The sequence below is a fragment of the Typopeltis vanoorti genome, chromosome 15 (assembly GCF_054136105.1).
Source record: "Typopeltis vanoorti isolate ZY-2024b chromosome 15, IOZ_Tvanoo_1.0, whole genome shotgun sequence".
NCBI lineage: Eukaryota > Metazoa > Arthropoda > Arachnida > Uropygi > Thelyphonidae > Typopeltis > Typopeltis vanoorti.
The window spans coordinates 51,296,996-51,317,538 of NC_143563.1; positions in this window are offsets into that span (position 1 = coordinate 51,296,996).

Below are 20,543 nucleotides of genomic sequence, written 5' to 3' on the forward strand. Positions count from 1 at the left end.
ATCTGTCAGAATGAGTAGGTTTACTAAAAATTGAGATTTTTATACTCTCAGCACATCTGGTAAGTTTCAGATCTAGAAAGAGGAGGCAGTCACCGGATTCCAGTTCGAAGGTAAAAGAGATTTTGTCATGAAACTTGTTTAGGTGGTCCAAAAATAAATTGCGGTTGTTGACACCGCCTTCCCAGATGAGGAATATATCGTCGTTGTTATCAATAATTCTTCCTATCAACTGTCGGCGGAGAAAGAAAGTATACTTTTTAAAGTTCTCAATTTTGTTACTGCTCCTACCTCCATACCTAAAGAACAACTATTACAAAAGACAGAGAAAGCGGCATCTTTATTACCAAATCAAGAAGCTAACCTACTTCCTATAGAAGCCATTTTCATCATAAATCATGCCAGACCTCCAGACAACATTTATTCAGAAAGATCAGCTACTTTTTAAAAAATTCTTTCCGGAAATTCCCCCTCTCATATTAAATTAAACACTCTGCTGATTTTGTTTCAAAAAATAAGGACATCAAACTCAAAAAAACAGATTTAATGGCTAGCTTTGATATCATCTCTCAGTTGACAAATGTGCCTGCTCAAGAAGTCCTTAATCTTCTCAAGAACAAATTATTGAAAAAATGATTTACTTTACTCTCCCATTGCATTACGTCAGGATACTTCAAATATGACAATAAGATCTACTTGAACAACTTGGGACTGGCCATTGGCAGCCCACTCTTCTCGGTTCTCGCAGATTTAAAGAAAGCGATATAATTTTCTTCTCTTTTAAACCAAAATTTTGGTATAGAGGCGATGTTCCTCATCTGGGAAGACGGTGTCAACAATCGCAATTTATTTTTGGACCACCTAAACAAGTTTCATGAAAAAATCTCTTTTACCTTCGAACTGCATCCCATGACTACCTCCTCTTTTTAGACCTGAAACTTTCTAGATGTTCTGAGGGTATAAAAATCTAAATATTTAAAAAATATTTAGAAAACCTACTCGTACTGACAGATACCTTCATGCTTTGTCCCATCACTATCCTCCGCAAAAATGTGGTATTATTATCACCTTAGTGCACCGGGCCAAATCTTTACTAACAGAAGAAACAGAAATTTAAAATGAACTCCTTTTTCTTAAAAAGACTTTTATGAACAAAGGTTTTTCTTTCGATGAGATTGACAAATTTCGTTCTCTCAGTCACTCAACTGCTTCTGAAGATCCGTCTTCCCCAAGAGTCTTTATTTCTTTGCCATATATCAGCTCTCTTTCACCAAAACTGTCAAAAATCCTCAAGACAGACATTCAACTTAGAACTTGCTTCACTACACTACCAAACCTTCGCTCAATTCTTAGTAAACATAAAGAGAAACATCTTCCCACTCAGTATCCTGGAGTCTACAAGATTGTATATGATGTGGAATGACATACTACGCCCATACAGCTAAATCCATCCTTTTGCGTACGGAAGAACACGATAGGGATATTTCCTTCAACAGGACTAGAGCCAGCGCACTCTGTAGCCACGTTCTTTTCTCTGTTAATTCTGATGAAAGCCGCCAACACACCGTAGACTGGCCACAGACCTCTTAATATCCATGTGTGCTATGATGAACTTGAAAGATTGTCGAATCTAGAGAAATTGCCTTGGATTCTTCCCATATTAACAACAGCCTGAGTTTCAATCTCTGTGAAGCATATATTGCCTCTGTTCGAATACTGGCCCACTCGAGACAGCGTTTGAATATTTGAATTAAATTAATATTTGAAGTAAACGTAGGTAAAAAAAATTATACAAATTGTACTGTGCGTACGTGAGAACAGCACCACTAATTCCACTTAAAAAGGGATTGGAAACGTTCAGGCAGTTATTCGAATAACTGACGAATTATGCTCAACATGCGTCCTATCTTGTCACAGGGTGTTTTACTTGTTAATTTGTTTTACCTTAAACAGTGCAATGCTGTAGCGCTGCATCGAAGTCTTCACATCCTGTGAATCCTATGTAATCGTGCCATAGCTCTCACACTTGATATGGCTTATGGTATAGTCAGGAAAATCGTACGGAAATGCTTCACTTCTATCCGTATAAGTGTAGTCGTAGGCCAGCACTACCGCGGATTATGATAAGCGCATGAACTTGGCGCTAAAGTTTCTTTTCGAATGGATGTCGACAATGGCGGATATTGTGGGATGATGAGGCCCATTTTTATCTGAATGGGTATGTCGACACTCACGACTGCAGAATTTTGGCATCTGAAGATTCCCAAGCGATCCATCAAGTACCACTGCATTCTCCATAACCGTGTGGTGTGGCTTCACAGCCGATTTCATAAGAGGATCATACTCTTTTGAACGCATTACCCCTACAGTCCCTGTAAAACCTGCTCCATTACTGGAGAGATTTATCGACGAATGCTGGAAAATTTTGTCATTCCTGCATTGCAGCAAAGACAATGTTCGGACCCCACAATGTTTATGCAGGATGGAGCACAGCCACACGTTGAACGTTTAGTACAGAGCCTTTTACGTCAGCATTTCAGTAATGAAAGGGTTATCAGTCAGTTCTTTACGACGCAATGGCCGCCTCGATCCCCAGACATCACTCCATGTGACTTTTGGCTGCGGCGGTGTTTGAAATCCGCTGTGTATGTTGGTGGCCGTTCCCAGCTTGCATATCTTGAAGTATAACACAAAACGAGCCGTTATGAACATCCAATCGAACTCCTTACTCTCAGCTGTAGAGCATATCGCACACCGGATGCAATTTGTTGTACTCAAGAAAGGTCAGCACATTGAAAATCATGTATATAGTCCAGGGAGTCCTGATTCTGATGAATAAAACATTATTTCTTGTAAGTTCAATCACTACATTCATTTCTGTCTCTCGCAAGTTGTGTTAGTTTAATTACTATTACTGTAATTATCATTGCAACGCCATATATCCAGCTGGAATGAGTGACGCGGCTGTCGCTTACACTCTTGAAATATTATGATTCCATTTTATCTGCCTTTAATGTAATTATACTCATGTTTTCGGCTCCGCCAGCGCCAAAATTTCCCCTATCGGGGTATTTTGGTAATATATCTTTTTTTCCTGAAATCATCTCCCCGTGCCTCCAAAAGTCTCAATATAAAATTTGCTCTCATTCCATTTATTGGTTTTAGCTACAAATGTCTCCAAAGAGGGAAAGTTATTTTATGGTCATCCTGTAAATGCAGGGTGTGAGACCAAATTTTATATTGACACTTTTGAAGGCAAGGGAAGATGATTTCCGCGAAAACAAAAATTAATACCAAAACTCGCCGATAGGGGAAATTTTTAACGCCAGCAGAGCTGAAAACAAGCAGATAATTACATTAAAGTATGATAAAATGGAATAATAACATTCGACAGAGTAAGCGATAGCCGCGTCACTCATTCCAACTGAATATGTGGCGCGTGACAATGATAATGAGAATAATAATAATTAAACGAAAACAAGAACTGGCGAGAGACACAGAAATTAATCTAGTGATTGAACTCGTATGAAATAATGTTTTATTTATCAGAATCGAATTTGCGAGCGCTTCGACACTCTGTGTCGTCGAACACCGCAGTTGCAACGTCTGTTTTGTCTCTTCTTGTACTGCATTCCGTCTTCTGCCAGATCAAACTTTTAGTGATCCAGTTTCTTCAATCTTCTTACTCATAGCTCTCAGTGTTATATTTGACATAGGACCATTAGGCAGGTTATGAAGCCTTCTAAATTCCCCAATGGCTGCTACGGCATTGCACTGTTTAAGGTAAAACAACTTAACAAGTAAAGCACACTGAGGCATGGTAGGACTCATATTGAGAACAATTCGTCAGTCATTCGAATAACTGCCTGAACGTTCCCAATCCCTTTTCAAGTGTAATTGGTGGCGCTACTCTCACGTATGCATAGTACATTTGCATAATCCTTTTTGCCTGCGTTTACTGCAAATATTTGACTGCCTTCAGCTCCGCTAGCGCCGAAATTTCCCCTATCGGCGACTTCTGATACTAAATCTTTTTTTCGAGGAAATCATCTCCCATACCTTCGAAAGTCTCAATTAAAATGTGGTCTCATTCCGTGTATTAGTTTTGGCTACAGATTCCTCCAAAGAAAGAAAGTTAATCTATGGCCACCCTGTATATATAATACATTCTTACATAAAGTAAGCTAGAGAAAAGAAAATGTTATTAAACAAAATCGTAAAGAAGTTAAATACATTTAGAGCACTATACTGTATTGCATTTATCGATACCGAAAGTTTACGTTGTATGTTTACAAGATAACTCATATATCTGTCAGCATCTAATCATTTTTATTATTATTATTATTATTATTATTAATTAGAATTAAAATTTAAAGTACATCAGTGAACTCCGTTCTTCAAGACGAACATATAGATGTAAAAACTGTAAGTATCTGTTAAGTAATAAGTAAAATATAAGTATTCAAAATTCGAAGTATACGTTGGTCAACTACGCGAGAAGAGAACAAAGGAGGACGCCATATTAGAAAATACAGCAAGATCGTCAAGCAAGAAGTATGAAGTGCTACAAATGCCAAGAAGACCTAACGGGGGAAGAAAACCACGTAACCTGTAGGAACTGCCAAAGAAACATGCATTTTTTATGTTCAGGATTGTCCGAGACTACCTGGCAGCGAAAATCAAACAAGAATCGTGACGAGTGGAAGTGTCCCCATTGCAGAGATAACAAAGGAACGTCGCCTTCGACCGCAGGCGGAAAACAGCCAACGCAGAAAACAACCGCAGGCAGTAAACAGCTACAACAACAGAGGGAATTAAAAACAAAGAAAACAACAACGGAAACCCAGGTGAGCCATCTTTAAATGCATTACTTGAAAATAGATTATAAAATCTAAAAGACTGTTTAATCGATTTTGTTGGAGAACTATTTAAAAAACATACCGCACAAATTACTGAAAAATTTAACCAATACGAGGCATTTATTAAATTTAATAATAACTCGATAGAAGATATGTTACAGACCGTTAGAGAAATTAAAAACTGCGTCAAAGAGCTAACTGAAAGACAGCATAATTTCATTAAAGAGACAACGGACCTACGGCAAGAACTAAACTCTCTAAAGCAACAGTACGAGCTCTCAAACCAACAGCAGCACAAAAATGACCTCCTCATAAATGGTCTCCCAGAAATAGCTACGGAACCTCTAAGAGACACTGTAATACAACTAAGCCAAAAAATCGGCTCCCCCATTGAACCAAGAGACATCCAGTCAGTGCATCGGTTACCACAAAAAAGGAAAAGAGAAAATAATACCCGTCCTTCTTCCGTCGTAGTGCGACTCACCAACAGCCTAACAAAAACTACACTTATAAAAGCTAGCAGGATTAAAAATCCAGTAGTAAAGGATCTGAAAGGAGACCACGACAACACCCCAATATACTTGTCTGAATACCTTACTCCACACTATCAGAAAATATTCTACCAAGCAAGGAAAGTAAAAACAGAAAACAATTACAGTTTATATGGATAAGAGACAGCAAAATATTCCTTAGAAAGACACAAGACTCAAAACCAATCGAAATAAAATCCGTAGATGACCTCAACAGGCTGTCACATTGAAAGGAATATTGACAACTCGTAAAGAAGGACCAGCACCGCAACCAACATGAATGCACACCATCAAGCAGACGTAATCACCCCGGAACATGATAATTGCCACATTCTGAAATCAATATCAGAATGGAAACAACTGACAATCCCCAAAAAAGGACTATGTATTCTCCACATCAACATCAGAAGCATTCAAAAATACTGGCTGACCCTGCAAGCTTATCTGAAGGAAGATATAGACGAAATAGACATTTTAATACTGACTGAAGTATCTACGACAAACGAAGAGGCATCCTCCTACCAAATGCCACACTTCCAACAACACAAACACTGCAGACAAACAAAACGAGGCGGTGGTATAATAATATTTACCAAACATAAACTAGAAGTAACAGAAATAAACTATAAATTAGAATACGCAGAAAATATATGCATCGAAATTAAAAACATCAAACAAGAAAACTCCCTGATATTAAACGCAATATACAGACCACCCAACTTAAGCACCACAAAATTCCTAGAAGAACTAAACAGATGGCTTTCAGCCACGAAAGCAGGCACCTCAAAATACTTGATAATAATAGGAGACATTAATATAAACATTAGGAACATAAATAACAACACAGAACAATACCTAGACCTATTATTGGCATATAACATAACCCCATCCATGCAGTCGTATACACGAGAAGAGATAGTCGGGAACACAACAACCTCAACCTGCATTGATCATATAAATATTAGGGCCCCTCCAAACAGCCACACAGCAGCCGTCATAACATGCAAACTAGCAGACCATTATTTCACAGCATTGCAGTTACACACTCAACCAGAACCCATAAAAATCACTGACACTACAAAACAGTATCATAGCATTGTAAACGAAGCAATAGTGAACGATGAAATCAGAAAAACAGACTGGATGCAGATAGCATCTCTAGACTCTGCAGAAGCTTTATATAATAATCTTAAACTTGCATTTAACAAAAGATATAACAAAGCATTAACAAAAATAAAAATACGCCCCCAAACGAAACAAAATCCATGGATAACAGACAACATACTAACAGACATACAAAGAAAAGATGCCCTATGGAAACAACTTAAGAAGTCGCCGAACAATATCTCTTTAAAAGCTGAATACAAAAGAAAACGGAATCTCCTAACAACCCAGATAAGAACGGAAAAAAGAAACTATTACAGCAACAAATTAACAACAGCGCAGAATGACATAAAGGAAACCTGGCACCTGATTAATGAAATGCTGGACAATATACACAGAACCACTGCCACAGAAACAATAAAACACAGCTTTGCCTGCGACCCCAAATCCCTCAAACAGTTGGCAAACAACTTTAATCAGCACTTCGTGAACTCTGTCCAAAAGCTACAAGAAACAACCTTTCCTCACACATACGAACATTCTCCACTAGGTCCACGAGCAACCCAGTCGATGTGGTTCCCCACAGTAACAAAAGAAGAACTATCACTGGCTATTCAACAAATTAATCCTAACAAAGGACCGGGGATAGACGGAATCAGACCAAAAGACATCAAGAAACACTCAACCGACCTACTTCCAGTTATACAAAAACTGTTAAATAAAATCTTCGAAACGGGACATATACCTGAAACACCGAAGACTGCATTAATCACACCCATACACAAACAGGGAAAAAGAAACATAATAAGTAATTACAGACCTATCGCCACGCTGCCTGTAATCAACCAAATCATGAAGCGCATTGTACATCAGAAACTCTCCACATACGTTGAAAAATTTCAAATCATACCCAAAACACAATATGGCTTTCAAAAAAATAAAGGAACAGCAACACTCCTGGAAGATTTCACAGATCTAATAAACGCTGCATTGGATAAAAACAGAATAACATTAGTGGTATTCATTGACCTAACAAAAGCATTTGACACACTAACACATAAAACCTTGTTAACGAAACTTACCCATATCGGAATTGGAGGTCGTCTACTCCAGTGGTTTAAAGCATACACGAAAAACAGAAAGCACATCACATGTATAGGATCAGCACACAGCAAAGAGGTACATGTAACCTGTGGAGTACCGCAAGGAGCTGTCCTATCTCCCATTCTATTTAACATATACACACAGGACATAAGCCAACTCCCCATAAAATGTAAAATCTTCCAGTATGCAGACGACACTGCCATAGTAACCATTCACAACACTGCAAAAATCGCTTACAAAAATATGCAACACGACATCAATCAAATCATTAACTGGTTAACCGAAAACGGCATATGTATAAACCCTGGAAAAAAAAAGCTAATGATATTCAAAAATCCCCAAACCCTGCCCATAGAAACTAAATATCTCACTATCAAACATTCATCCTCCTATACACAAGGTGCAGAACCTAAAATCACAACCATCACACAGGTGAAAACAACACGCTACCTTGGACTTCACTTCGATGCAGATCAAAGTTGGAATAGCCATACAAACTACCTAAATACCAAGCTTAGGATAATAGCAAGCAAACTATACAGATTAAAAGACATTGCCCCAACCCACATAAAAATACTAATCTATAAAGCATTATGTGAAAACATTTTAAGATATGCAATCACATCATACGCATTCTGCCCTGACTACAGACTTAACAGGCTACAATGGTTGCAAGATAAAATGATAAAACTGATATTCTGGGAACAACCCACTCTTATGCAGGAAGCATGGACAAAACATAAAATATTTAAGGTGAAACACTAACGCCACTACACAGTCATGTTAAAACACTACTACAGCCCAACATATAGAGTAACCAGAACAACATATCAAATAACAAGACCACAGTCAACAAACTACATAACATATAAGTACAACAATCAACACGGCAAAGCCACCCGAAACTTCTACGTACCTGACATGATAAACAAACTGCCGTTCGACAACAGAAACCTAGGAACATACAGAGAGCTGAAACAGGCACTATATAAATATTATAGCAAGAATGAAAATTAGAGCAATTCCTGTTTCTCTCTCCCCCACCACACATACACACACACACAAACCTACGACAATCCCCCCTCTCAAAAAACTACCACTACAAAAACACAAAGAAACAAACACACCTTGTCTAAATCCAACCCTATTTGCACAAAAAAAAAAAAAAAGTTAAACTGTAATAGCAGACGAAGTCTTTCAAGCACGTACCAACAAACAGTAAAATCAACACCTGGCTTGTGACCACTATAGGAACACAACCATGAAACCACCACCCTCTGTCATCTATTATCTTCCTCAGATAAGCTCTGCTAAGCTTCGAGGAAGAAAATTACTAACTTGCAAGTATCTGTTATACACACTAGTAATGCGTTATAAATATTATATACATATAATTACTACAGCAACTATGTATGCAATTCATCTGAGACAAAAAAAAACAACAAAATTCTGTATAATCCTTATTGTAAATACTGTAAATATTATTATTGTATGTAATTTATACTGAGACATAATAAAATGTAAAAGAAAAAAAAATATTATTATTATTATTGAATGGTGTGTGTATGCTGCATTACTGCATTGTATCGTGAATTGTGTGCACATTGGTGCCAATCCATATTTAGCTAGTTTAAAAAAATGTATATTCATATTTATAAAATGTACTCTGTATTTTGTATATCGAATTTTCGTACTGTACAGAAAAGATAATATGTTTTTCATTGTGTGTGTGCAAATACTCTGTGTAATAGTAAACCTTATCATTTTCATTGTAAAAACAAATAAGTCGTTTATAAAAAAAAAAAAAAAAAAAATTATTATTATTATTATTATTATATTCTAAATTCAAAAATTCTGTATAAACCTTATTGTAAATATTGTAAATATTATTATTGTATGTAATTTATACTGAAACATAATAAAATGTTTAAAAAAAAATTATAAAAAAAGAAAAAATTATGTTATCATCAGTATTATTGAAATCTCATCATTGTAGAAAATGAAGTATATATGCAGCGCTTAGTGCTGAACCTTGTTAAATAATATATTGAATGTTACTCAAGATGATTATTTTAAATGTGTAAATATTTGAGAGATCAATAAAAAAAAATAAAAAATATATATATATTATTATTATTATTATTATTATTATTATTATTATTATTATTATTATTATTAAGCATAGCCCAAACAAATATGCAACATGACATAAATCTGATCATAGACTGGCTCACGAAAAACTCCACACACCTAAACTCAGAAAAGACAAAATAAATGATACTCAGAAGTCCACTGACTCGATCAGTTGATAACAAATATATAACCACCCGACATCCAGCTTCCAACATAAAAAACACACAGAACAGCAAAAACACCACAATCACTCAGGTTGAAACAATACGATACCTAGGAATTTACTTCGATGCAGATATGAACTGGAATAGCCAAAAAAACCATATACACAAGAAAATCCGAACAATAAGTGGCAAACTCTACAGGTTAAAAGACATAGGTCCCATACGCCTAAACACACTAATATACAAAGCACTATGCCAAAATATACTAAGATACGCTATAACAACGTATGATTTCTGTGCACCCTACAAATTAAATAGATTAATGTCGCTACAGTACAAAATGATATAACTGATCTTTTGGGAACGAAGAGAAAATAACGACCTTATATACATTGCAATGTCAGAACACAAAATACTGACAGCTAAACATCTATGTCACTATGCAGCTCTGCTGAAAAATTATTTCGATGACAACTACAGGGCAGTCAGAAATACATACCGTATAACAAGACCTCAGACTACTAATTATATCGCATATAAATACAATAATCACTATGGAAAGGCCACGCGAAACTTCTACAACCCAGACATGATAAACAAATTAACTTTTGAATATAGAAACCTTACAAACTTCGTTCAGGCTTCTAGTTCAGCGACGCATCAATACATTCCAAGTTATTTGTGTGTGTGTGTGTGTGTGTGTGTGTGTGTGTGTGTGTGTGTGTGTGTGTGTGTGTGTGTGTGTGTGTGTGTGTGTGTGTGTGTGTGTGTGTGTGTGTGTGTGTGTGTGTGTGTGTGTGTGTGTGTGTGTGTGTGTGTGTGTGTGTGTGTGTGTGTGTGTGTGTGGCGTGTGCGCGGAACTTCTCAATCATAATTTCGTAGCTTCCCAACAGAGCAAAAAAAAACCAATAAATAATAACCAACTGGTGTCATCCTCAGATAAGCTTACATATAAGCTTCGAGGATGAAAGAAGAGAAATTAGTTCTCATCCAAGGTGTATCACCTGTAAACCAAAGTATGTAATGTATGTATTATATCTAAACAAATGTATGTAAAGTAAGTATCATATGTAAACAAATGTAAGTAATATATCATATGTAATCAAATGTATCTAATAACTGTATGCAATATAGAGGGAGTATATCCATTGATATTGTATATATCGAGTGTAAAATTGCAAAGAAACGTCTGTAAAAATCATCATTATAAATATTAAAATAATATATGTTCTAAATAGTTATTGTTATTATTATTATTTAAAAAAACTTTATATGCAAGAAAGTATTTTGTAATGCATAATTTTTTTCATATAATGCATGTAATTGATCTGAGAAATAATAATAATAAAAAAAATATTATTATAATTATTATTAATTTAGTTCTAGACTAAACTAAATAGAGAAATTAGTTCTCATCCAAGATGTATCATATGTAACCAAGTGCATGGAATGTTCGTATCACATGTAAACAAATGCATGTAATATATGTATGTAATTATTCTTATAAGAAGGCGCTGTGTAGGTAGGCAGACGGATGCACATACATACGCTGTATCGCTGCTCCTGGTGTTATAGATTTTAAAGTGTTATTTAACTCATGTTTCTAATTTTAAAGTGCTACTATTTCATTCTACTAGTCACGCTGAAGACAGAGGCGTTCAACTTACCAAAATCGGATAAGTAAGATACTAATTTTCAGTGTTGGAAGTTCATAGAGTGTATTGCAGTCAAGAGCCAACCAAGAACAAAGGACGTCGCCATTTTAAAAGTCGCACTATAGTCGCTAACGGGAAGAAAGATTAAAGGTTACCGAGACAGCGAAGTTCATGCAAAATGAGTTGTAACAAATGCAATAAGCCATTAAGCGATGAAGGGGACGGGCCGCATTGTTCCGAATGTAACAAAAAACAACACTTCCACTGTTCAGGAATCTCAGAAAGCACGTGGAAAGCAAAAGGAGCAGCGAAACAGACTGAATGGCGATGTCAACAGTGCGGTGAGAAAACGAAGAACGAAGACCTGTCACCAAAGAAAAGTAACGACGCTCATCAAGGGAAGCCACTTCCTGATCCTAAAATTATAGATAACTTTGATTCATTTAAACTCATGGTAAAAGACTTATTAAATGTACACATGGACAAATTAACTAAAATTTAGAGGAGTATGAACGTTACTTACAGTTCAATAACGACACCTCTAAAGAAATGTTAGGAACCGTGAGAGAAATAAAGACAAAATAACAGTAGCGATAGAAACGCAAGAAACACTCCAACGCGAAAATCAAGAATTACGGAAAGACGTAAACACACTCAAGTGTCAAATAGAACACCTGCTATAAAAAAGAAAGAAAACAGAACTTCAAATTGAGGGAATAACGAAAGAAAATACAGAAGACTTAAGCAACATAATGCAACTGATCGGCAGCAAAGTTGGATTTCAAATCGCAACCACAGATATCACCTCTGTCAACCGAGGCCCACAAAAATAATAAAGAAAGAACACTACCAATCATCGCTCGTTTTACCAACAGAAATCTGAGAAACTCCATTCTTACAGCAAGCAAGAAAACAAGGCCGAAAACAACGATCCTAACTGATAAGAAACTCCCAACACCAATCTATATAACGGAACACTGGACTCCATACTTCAAAAATATTTTATACCAAGCGAGGAAGGCAAAAACAGAGAAAAACTACAAGTTCCTGTGGATAAAGAATTCCCAGATATTTTTGAGAAAGAATGAAAAGACTCGAGTATATATAATTTCAAGTGAATCCGACTTACACAGCCTACCAATATAAAACACTAACTTTTAACATTATTATTATTATTATTATTATGACGTGACACCTCAATAGAGTCCAAGGACTCGTCAGTATTGTTTTATATGACACAAGACACTATAGATGTTATACATATTACTAACACTAGAAATTAAAAATGAAAGATAACGTGAAAAAGAAATTATTCGTATTTATTTAGAGTTATAACGATTCATGCATTGATAACGAAGCAGCAGAAATATGGTTGCTTGACGGTAGCCTAGTGTAATCTGTACGACTGTTTCGTGTTAGCCTAGCCTGTACACTAACGAATGAATCATTATAAAATTCTTATTTTTATGATAAATAATTTAACTCTTTAATTACGTTTGTACGTTTATTTATATTTACGTTTGTTTATATGCCCATATGCAGTCGAGAGACTGCAAATGGCCATATAAGTCTGTAAGTGTCTCTGAGTAAATTTATATTTTTAAATATTTTAAATATACACATTTTTAAATTTGTGTATATTTCATGGCAACAAATGATAAAATAGACTAGTATCTACCTATATTTTATGCATTCATGACATACCTAACTTTTTCTTTTTTTTTCTCGGTATTTCTGAGCTACGTGATCCGTCTGCAAGTTTCTTCAAATTGTCGCAAATCTCCAAACATTTTTCCAGTATATTTCTTCTTCTTTGTCTGCTATTTCCTATCGAAGGTCGGCGACCACCGTGGCAAATTTTAAGCTTTCCTCAGCCATTCTGAACACTCTCTCAGAGCTCATGCCAGTCCACTTTCTGATGTCTGCCAAACAAAAATTTCCTCGTCTTCTTTGTCCTCCTCTTCTTCCATTTATCTTCCCTTTTATAATCAACTGAAGTATCTTATATTTTTCATTACGAAGTAGGCGACCAAGATATGAAGTTTTCCTTATTTTTATGGTATTTGAAAGTTCACTTGATTTCCGCATTTGTTTCAGTAGTTCCTGATTGGACGTTTTTGCTGTCGATGGGATTTTTAACATTTGTCTGTATAACCACATCTCAATGGTTTCAGTTGTTTTTTTATTGATGTTGTCTTCGAGGACGAAGTTTCTGCATAGTACTTCAGTACAGACCATACATAGCATTTAACCATACGTACTCTAAGCTCTAAATTTAAACTGAGGTTACACAGTGTTAATTTCATCATGAGAATTTTTTTCTAGCATTTCAATTCTAGCTTTTATTTCCATTTCTGGATTGCATTCTTCATTTAACCAGCATCAACAATATTTTAACTTTGACATTGTTACTGTTTCTTTAACATTTAAAGAAAGAGCTGAATTAAGAACAGATTTCTTGCTTATGAACTTGAATTTTGTTTGGTGATATTTATTTTTAATCCAATTTTTTCACTATCGTCGTTCACTAGTTCCAGAAGATTTTGAAGATTCTGAATATTGTAAGCCAGGAGACCTGTGTTATCAGCATATCGGATGTTACCGATGAATTCACCATTTGCATTAATCCCTTCCTCTCTTCCATTTAAGATTTTTTGAAATATGTCTTCTGAGTATATGTTGACACACACATCCTTGCCTTACTCCTCTTTTGATGTTAGTGAAGTCTGTAATAATAGCATCAACTTGAACAAATACCTTTTAGTTCCAGTATAAGTTTTCAGTGATCCTGGTGTCTTTATCATCTAATCCAATTGTTTTTAATACTGCAATCATTTTAGTATGTTAGACTGTCAGATGCTTTATCGAAGTCAATGAAGCAAACGAATATTTCTCTGTTTTGTAGATACATTTTTGGAATCCGACTTGAGAACAGAAAGGAGCCTCTCTGGTTCACAAAGGCCGAATTGTGTATCACTGATGGTGTGATCACATTTTATGCATATTCCTTTCTGAATTATTTTCAGAAACATTTTGAGAATATGACTCATTAGGCTAATCATTCTGTAGTCATTACAAGTTTTCGCATTTGATTATTTAGGTAGCATGATGAATGTCGGATGTAATCAGACTTGAGGGATTATGCTTGTATCGCAGATCTGATTAAATACTTTTATTAATATAATAATGTTGTCACCTTCTAATAACTTTACTTTATCTCCTGGTATTCTATCATGGCATAAGGCGTTGGCATTTTTAGCTGAGTCCAGCTCACATTCTACCTCTGATCTTAGAATGCATGGACGTTCCATCTATTCATAAGTTTTTTCTTGGTTCTGTTTGTTGTCAGTAAAGAGTTCTTCTACATATTTCACTCATTCTTGTACTTTGTCATCCTTTTCGAATATTATTTCTCTCTTTTTGTTTCGAAGGAAACATAGTTGTTTTTTCTTAAATATACCTGACGTCTCTTTCAGCTTTTTGTGTAGATTAAAACTGTCATGCTGTTCCTATAGAATTTCCATTTCTATACATTTCCCATTCATCCAGATTTCTTTTGCTTCTCTGATCTCCCCTTTAATAATTTTCTGAACCTCTTTACATTTTGTTCGACTATGATTTTTAAATGATCGGTGTTGATCCATAAGAGAAAGAATTTCATCCGTTATACGACCTTTCTTTGTTACTGCTCTCTCAAGACTCAAGGTATTGGTACAGTTCTCTATGCACACAGATTTTAATTTGTCACATGATTCATCAACATTTATGATGTCATCATTCTTGATAAGTGCTATCTCTTGATTCAGATCTTAACTCAATTTGTTTCTTATGCCTTAGTTTTTTACCTTTTTTAATGAAACGTTTTTGTTGATGTTTTTTAAGAATAGCTTTCATTCTGAGTTTTAACTTCGTTACCAGTAGATTATGATCATCAACAATATTCGCAGTAGGATCGGAGTTGGCTCTCTTTATGGAAGTTCGAAATCTTGGATTAATTATTAATCCACGATTTGGGTTTTCTGCTTATATTTGCACTATTATCCTGTGGTTATCGCCAAGTATATAGCTTTCTTGTGGTAGCTTAAACCACGTGTAATTATTAGATCCTCTTCTTGGCAGAATTGAATAATACCATGTCCTCTTTCACTTCTTTTCCCAGCCCTGTTCGCGAACTATATCTCCACATCTACCTTTCCGAAATTTAGCATTGAAATCACCCATCACGATGTGAATATCGTGCTTTTTTGTGCTTTTCATTAATTCTTTTAATTCATCATAAAATTCTTTGATTTTGGTATCATTCTTGTCAGCAGTAGGGACAAAAACCTGTATAAGATTAATATCTAGAGGTTGAGCTTTCAGTTTTAATAACATTAGTCAAACTGATTAGGGGATGAAGGTCAACAGTAATTTATTGGCATCTTTCTTTAATATTATTTCAACTCCGTTTTGATAGTTGCTTTCATTACTTCCAGAGTGGTACAATTAAGTTCAGTTTCGCCTTATCCTTGCTACCAATCTTCACTCCTTCCAATATATTTATTCATAAAAACACCGCGTATCCGGCAGTTCAAATCGCTTTTTTCAAGGGTGATGAACTGTATTTCTAATCAACTGTTTTATTCATATGCACAGTGGTCAATCTGATAAACTCTTACAAAATCATTCTGTATCCACCCTTCAACTGTGATGTTACTGAATATTTAACATATGTTTCGCTTATAAATATAATGATCTATTATAATTTTAAAATATTATTAATGTAGTGTAATCATTGAGCAGAGGTAACAGTAATTCCTGCTGTGCTATTCGAAGAGAACATTTATCCCTTTGTTCATTCTATCTCAGCAAAGGTATAAAGGTTCTCTTAAAGTTGCTAATCTTTGAGGCCATCCTTTATAAAAATAACGATGTTTGGTATAACTTTTTCTCTATAAAGATAAACATTGAATTGTTGATAATAATACTTACTTTGACTTCAATGTGAATAGTTATGATCGGCTGAAAGGAGGAATACCAGAAAATAGTATTATCGATATAATGAACCGGTTCATATTCTGTCAAAAAAACTTTTTCTGTAACAGTAATAAGAGAACTAGTCATCGGATCGTTGTCATCGGACCTGGAATCCGGGAAACCAAGACTGCTGATATAAGCAAATGGATTATCTTCTGTCAAGGTTCTTGTGCTGGCATCGGAATTCACAGTTTCTGTAATTGCTGAAAATGAAAAAGTAAACATCAATGACTAGTTTTTAATGATAAAACATGTATATTGTCTGCCCACATGTATCGAGAAAATACAGGAAACAAAATCCATAGCCTGAAAATAATAACAATAATAAATTTCAGACAGACGGACTTCTGGAACATAATATGCCAAACATCTCTTTTGTCGAACAACAGTATGTGTGGTTCATTGATGTAACAATACCAGGGGATAGTTGAGTAGAAGAAAATGACCAACTATAGGAACATGGAAATTGAAATTCAACGAAGTTGCAACAAGAAAGCAACAATAGCTCTATTTATCATCGGAGCGCTAAAGGCAATATAAAGATCGTTCATGAAACATCTGGAAGAGTTGGGATCTTCCAGTTATCCATCTCAACCCCACAAACCTGTACTTTTAGGAATGTCTGACATTTTACGACGATACGTTGTCGATTCTTTGGCCTTTGATTTGATATTCCAGTGCAAGATTCATTATGCTGTTTCGTTTTTCTTGTTACTCTTCACTGAGAACTATGTAAATTGAATATAGAATAATAATAATAATAACAACAATAATAATAGTAATAATATAGGTGGACATTACACTGCAGAAACATAACTTTTGTAAATAATTTATGTCAATTCTCCCTAAACACAGTCGTTGAAAGAGAGTTACGAAAATGATATCTCTTGCTTTTTATTCTTTCGATTCGACCTCAGCAGAAAATGTTACATGCCACTGTTTACACAGTGGCAGTCTGTATCATTCTGCCACTAAATCTGTAGCGGCAGAATGAAAATAATAAAAGACAGGGGAGGGAGTGAAGAATAATATAGTTTTATTGCTTCCTACTTCCCTTGTTGTTTTGTCTGAGTTGAAGTGAACGTGTTATCCACGTTTCAACCAATTGCTTGTTGTTTATCTATTTTTACTACGGAAGGTTTCCCTCCTTCAACCTAGGCTCGGTATATCTCGAGAAGTTCAAAGTGGTACTTGAACAAAGTGTCTGTCCTGAGTTAACCATAGTATTATATAATTATATTTTTCGGCAACGTTTTTTATTAATGGTAAAGGTGGCTTAGAACTAGGACTTTGAAAAGAAGGGCAAATGAAACCGGTCATGCTAACCTTCATTGAGATACACGTGTTGAAACGGCGAGTAAATCTGATACTATTAAAGAAAACGAAACAAGCAGTTCAAAGAAAAAATACAATAGGAAATATCACAGTTCATATTTGGAACTTGGGTTTACTTGGTGTAGAGATGAAAGTGAACAGAAACCTCAATGTGTTTTGTGTTATCAAGTGTTGTCGAACGAGGGCATGAAACTTGCGAAACTTCGACGATATTTAGAAACTAAACTTTGCGATCTGAAAAATAAGCCATTTTAATTTGTTCAACGACGCTTAGGGACACTAAATCATGGGAAAGACATAGTTACGGTTACAGATTCCATTAACAAGAAGGCGGTGGAAGCATTATATCTCTTAAGAGTGTTCATAGCGAAATAAGGGAAACCTCATTCTATCGGGGAAAATTTGCTACTTCCAGCTATAAAAGATGCGATAGAAAACGATGTTTGGCAACAAGTTACTAAAAGATGTTGATTTGATTCCTCTTTAAAATGACACTGTCGGTCACAGAATTAATGATATGGCAGGTGATGTCGATCGAATCTTAGTTAATCGAAAGAGTTAACAAGAGCCCTTATTATGGGTTACAAATAGACGAGACTGCTGATGTAACAAGTGATGCACAGTTAATATTCTACTTAAGTATCCGCAAGATAACAACATTCATGATGATATTCTGTTTTGTAGAACTTTGCCATCCCGAACAACTCGAGAAGAAATATTTCACACTCTCAATAATTACATAATGAACAAAGGAATCCAGTGGAAAAAATGTATAGGCTTCTGTTCAGATGGAGCTCGCGCTCTTACAGGCAGGCATAGTGAGTTTGTTTCTATGGTCAAGGAAGTAGCTCCGGATATGAATTGAGTACATTGTTTCATGTATAGGGAAGTGTTAGCCAAAGGAATGCATCAGAATTAAAAACTGTGTTATATAACGCTATAAAGCTAGTAAATGTTATTAAAGTTCGACCGTTAAATAACACGTTATTTTCAGTACTCTGCGATTAAATGGGCAGTGAATATATACAATTTTTGCTTCATTCTGAAATTCGCTGGCTTTCCAGGGGCAAAGTACTAACAAGGAAATTTCAATTAAGGCAAGAAATTTTATTATTTGTAAATCAACGTAATTCTGATTTTGCATCACTCCTTGTTAACGAGGCATGGTTATCAAGACCATCCAACCTTTCAGACATTTTTTCGAAATTAAATGAACTAAATCCCTTCCTTCAGGGAAATTCTTTAACTGTTATTGATGCCTACGACCAAATAAAGACATTCGAGAAAAAACTAATTTTATGGATTAATTATGTAAAAGACAGACAAGTTCCACCTTTTCCAACATTGGAATCCTTTTTAGTGGAAAATGACATTTTTGTTGATTCTGAGTTTCTGGAATGGGTTTGTGACCAGCTGAAAAATCTGAAACCGAATTTTGAAACATATTTTCCGAATAACTTTTATAAGAAATTTCTGTGAGATTGCGATCTATTTCAGGCTTGCAGTCATAGTTTTCAAGTGATAGTGGACTTAAAATGCAATTTCCTGATCTTGGTTAAGATCGAGTTTGGATCTCGCCTTCAGTGAGAAAAGAATTTCCCGAATTATCTGAAGAAGCATTGAAAATCGTCATGCAGTTCTCTATAACTTCTTTTTGTGAGAAACGATTTTCATTGCTCCTTCAAATAAAAACAAAATACAGAAATCGACTTCGTGGGTGTGCCGATCTTCGAATGAAGTTGACCAATATTGAGCCAGATATTCAGCAATTCTTCAAGGGCCGAAAAGCTCAACCATCTCATTGAAAGTAAGTAGTGACATAATTAGATCATATTATTTATTTCTTTTATAAAAATTAAAATTTTGTTCAATGATGGTATACACTTTTAATCGTTTCCTTCCAATTTAATTAATTATGTTTCCATATGTATTCAAAACATGGTTTTAGATTTATCATGTTATAAATAGCACAATTTTTCCGAAATGTTGCTAATTCCTACTTAGGATTTAAAAAAAAAATAGGAAAAGTCAAAATGACGTTTAGGAAAATAAATTAAAAACACTATGTTTATTTTTGAAGTAAAACTTTCATTCTAACATTCTAAAATATTATTTTTCTTCCTTCTCTGTTCGCAAAATCGTCGATTACATTGTCTAAATATATTTCTTCATTCAGTTGCTGTTTTATAGACAGTAAGGCAAGAATTCTTAAACACCAAAAAAAGTACGCCTGGGTGGATTCCCCCCCTCCTCCCTAGCTACGTCTCTGCATCTTAGGATCCGTAGAATTGTTTTAAGCAGTTTACTGGTCCTTTTCCTTAGAAAGGTTGATACACCTTGTGCTAGTACAATACTGATATTGATGACTGTGTTCCTTATTGCGGAAGATGTGATTCCGACGCAAATTTATATTCTCCTGAAAAATGTGGAGTCGACACTGTTGACGTGAGCATAATTAGACGCTGGTGATCAGATATATTGAAAGGTAGAAACCGAAGTTTCACTACTCAGCAGCAGGATTTTATACATGTCCGCAAGATGTGATTTGCATTATGGGATACTAAGACAAGTGATGTGAAGTCATACGACCTTTACCAGGAGTTTCCCCAGTCCTGAAGAACTTCAGGCAAAACGTTTTTGCTCACA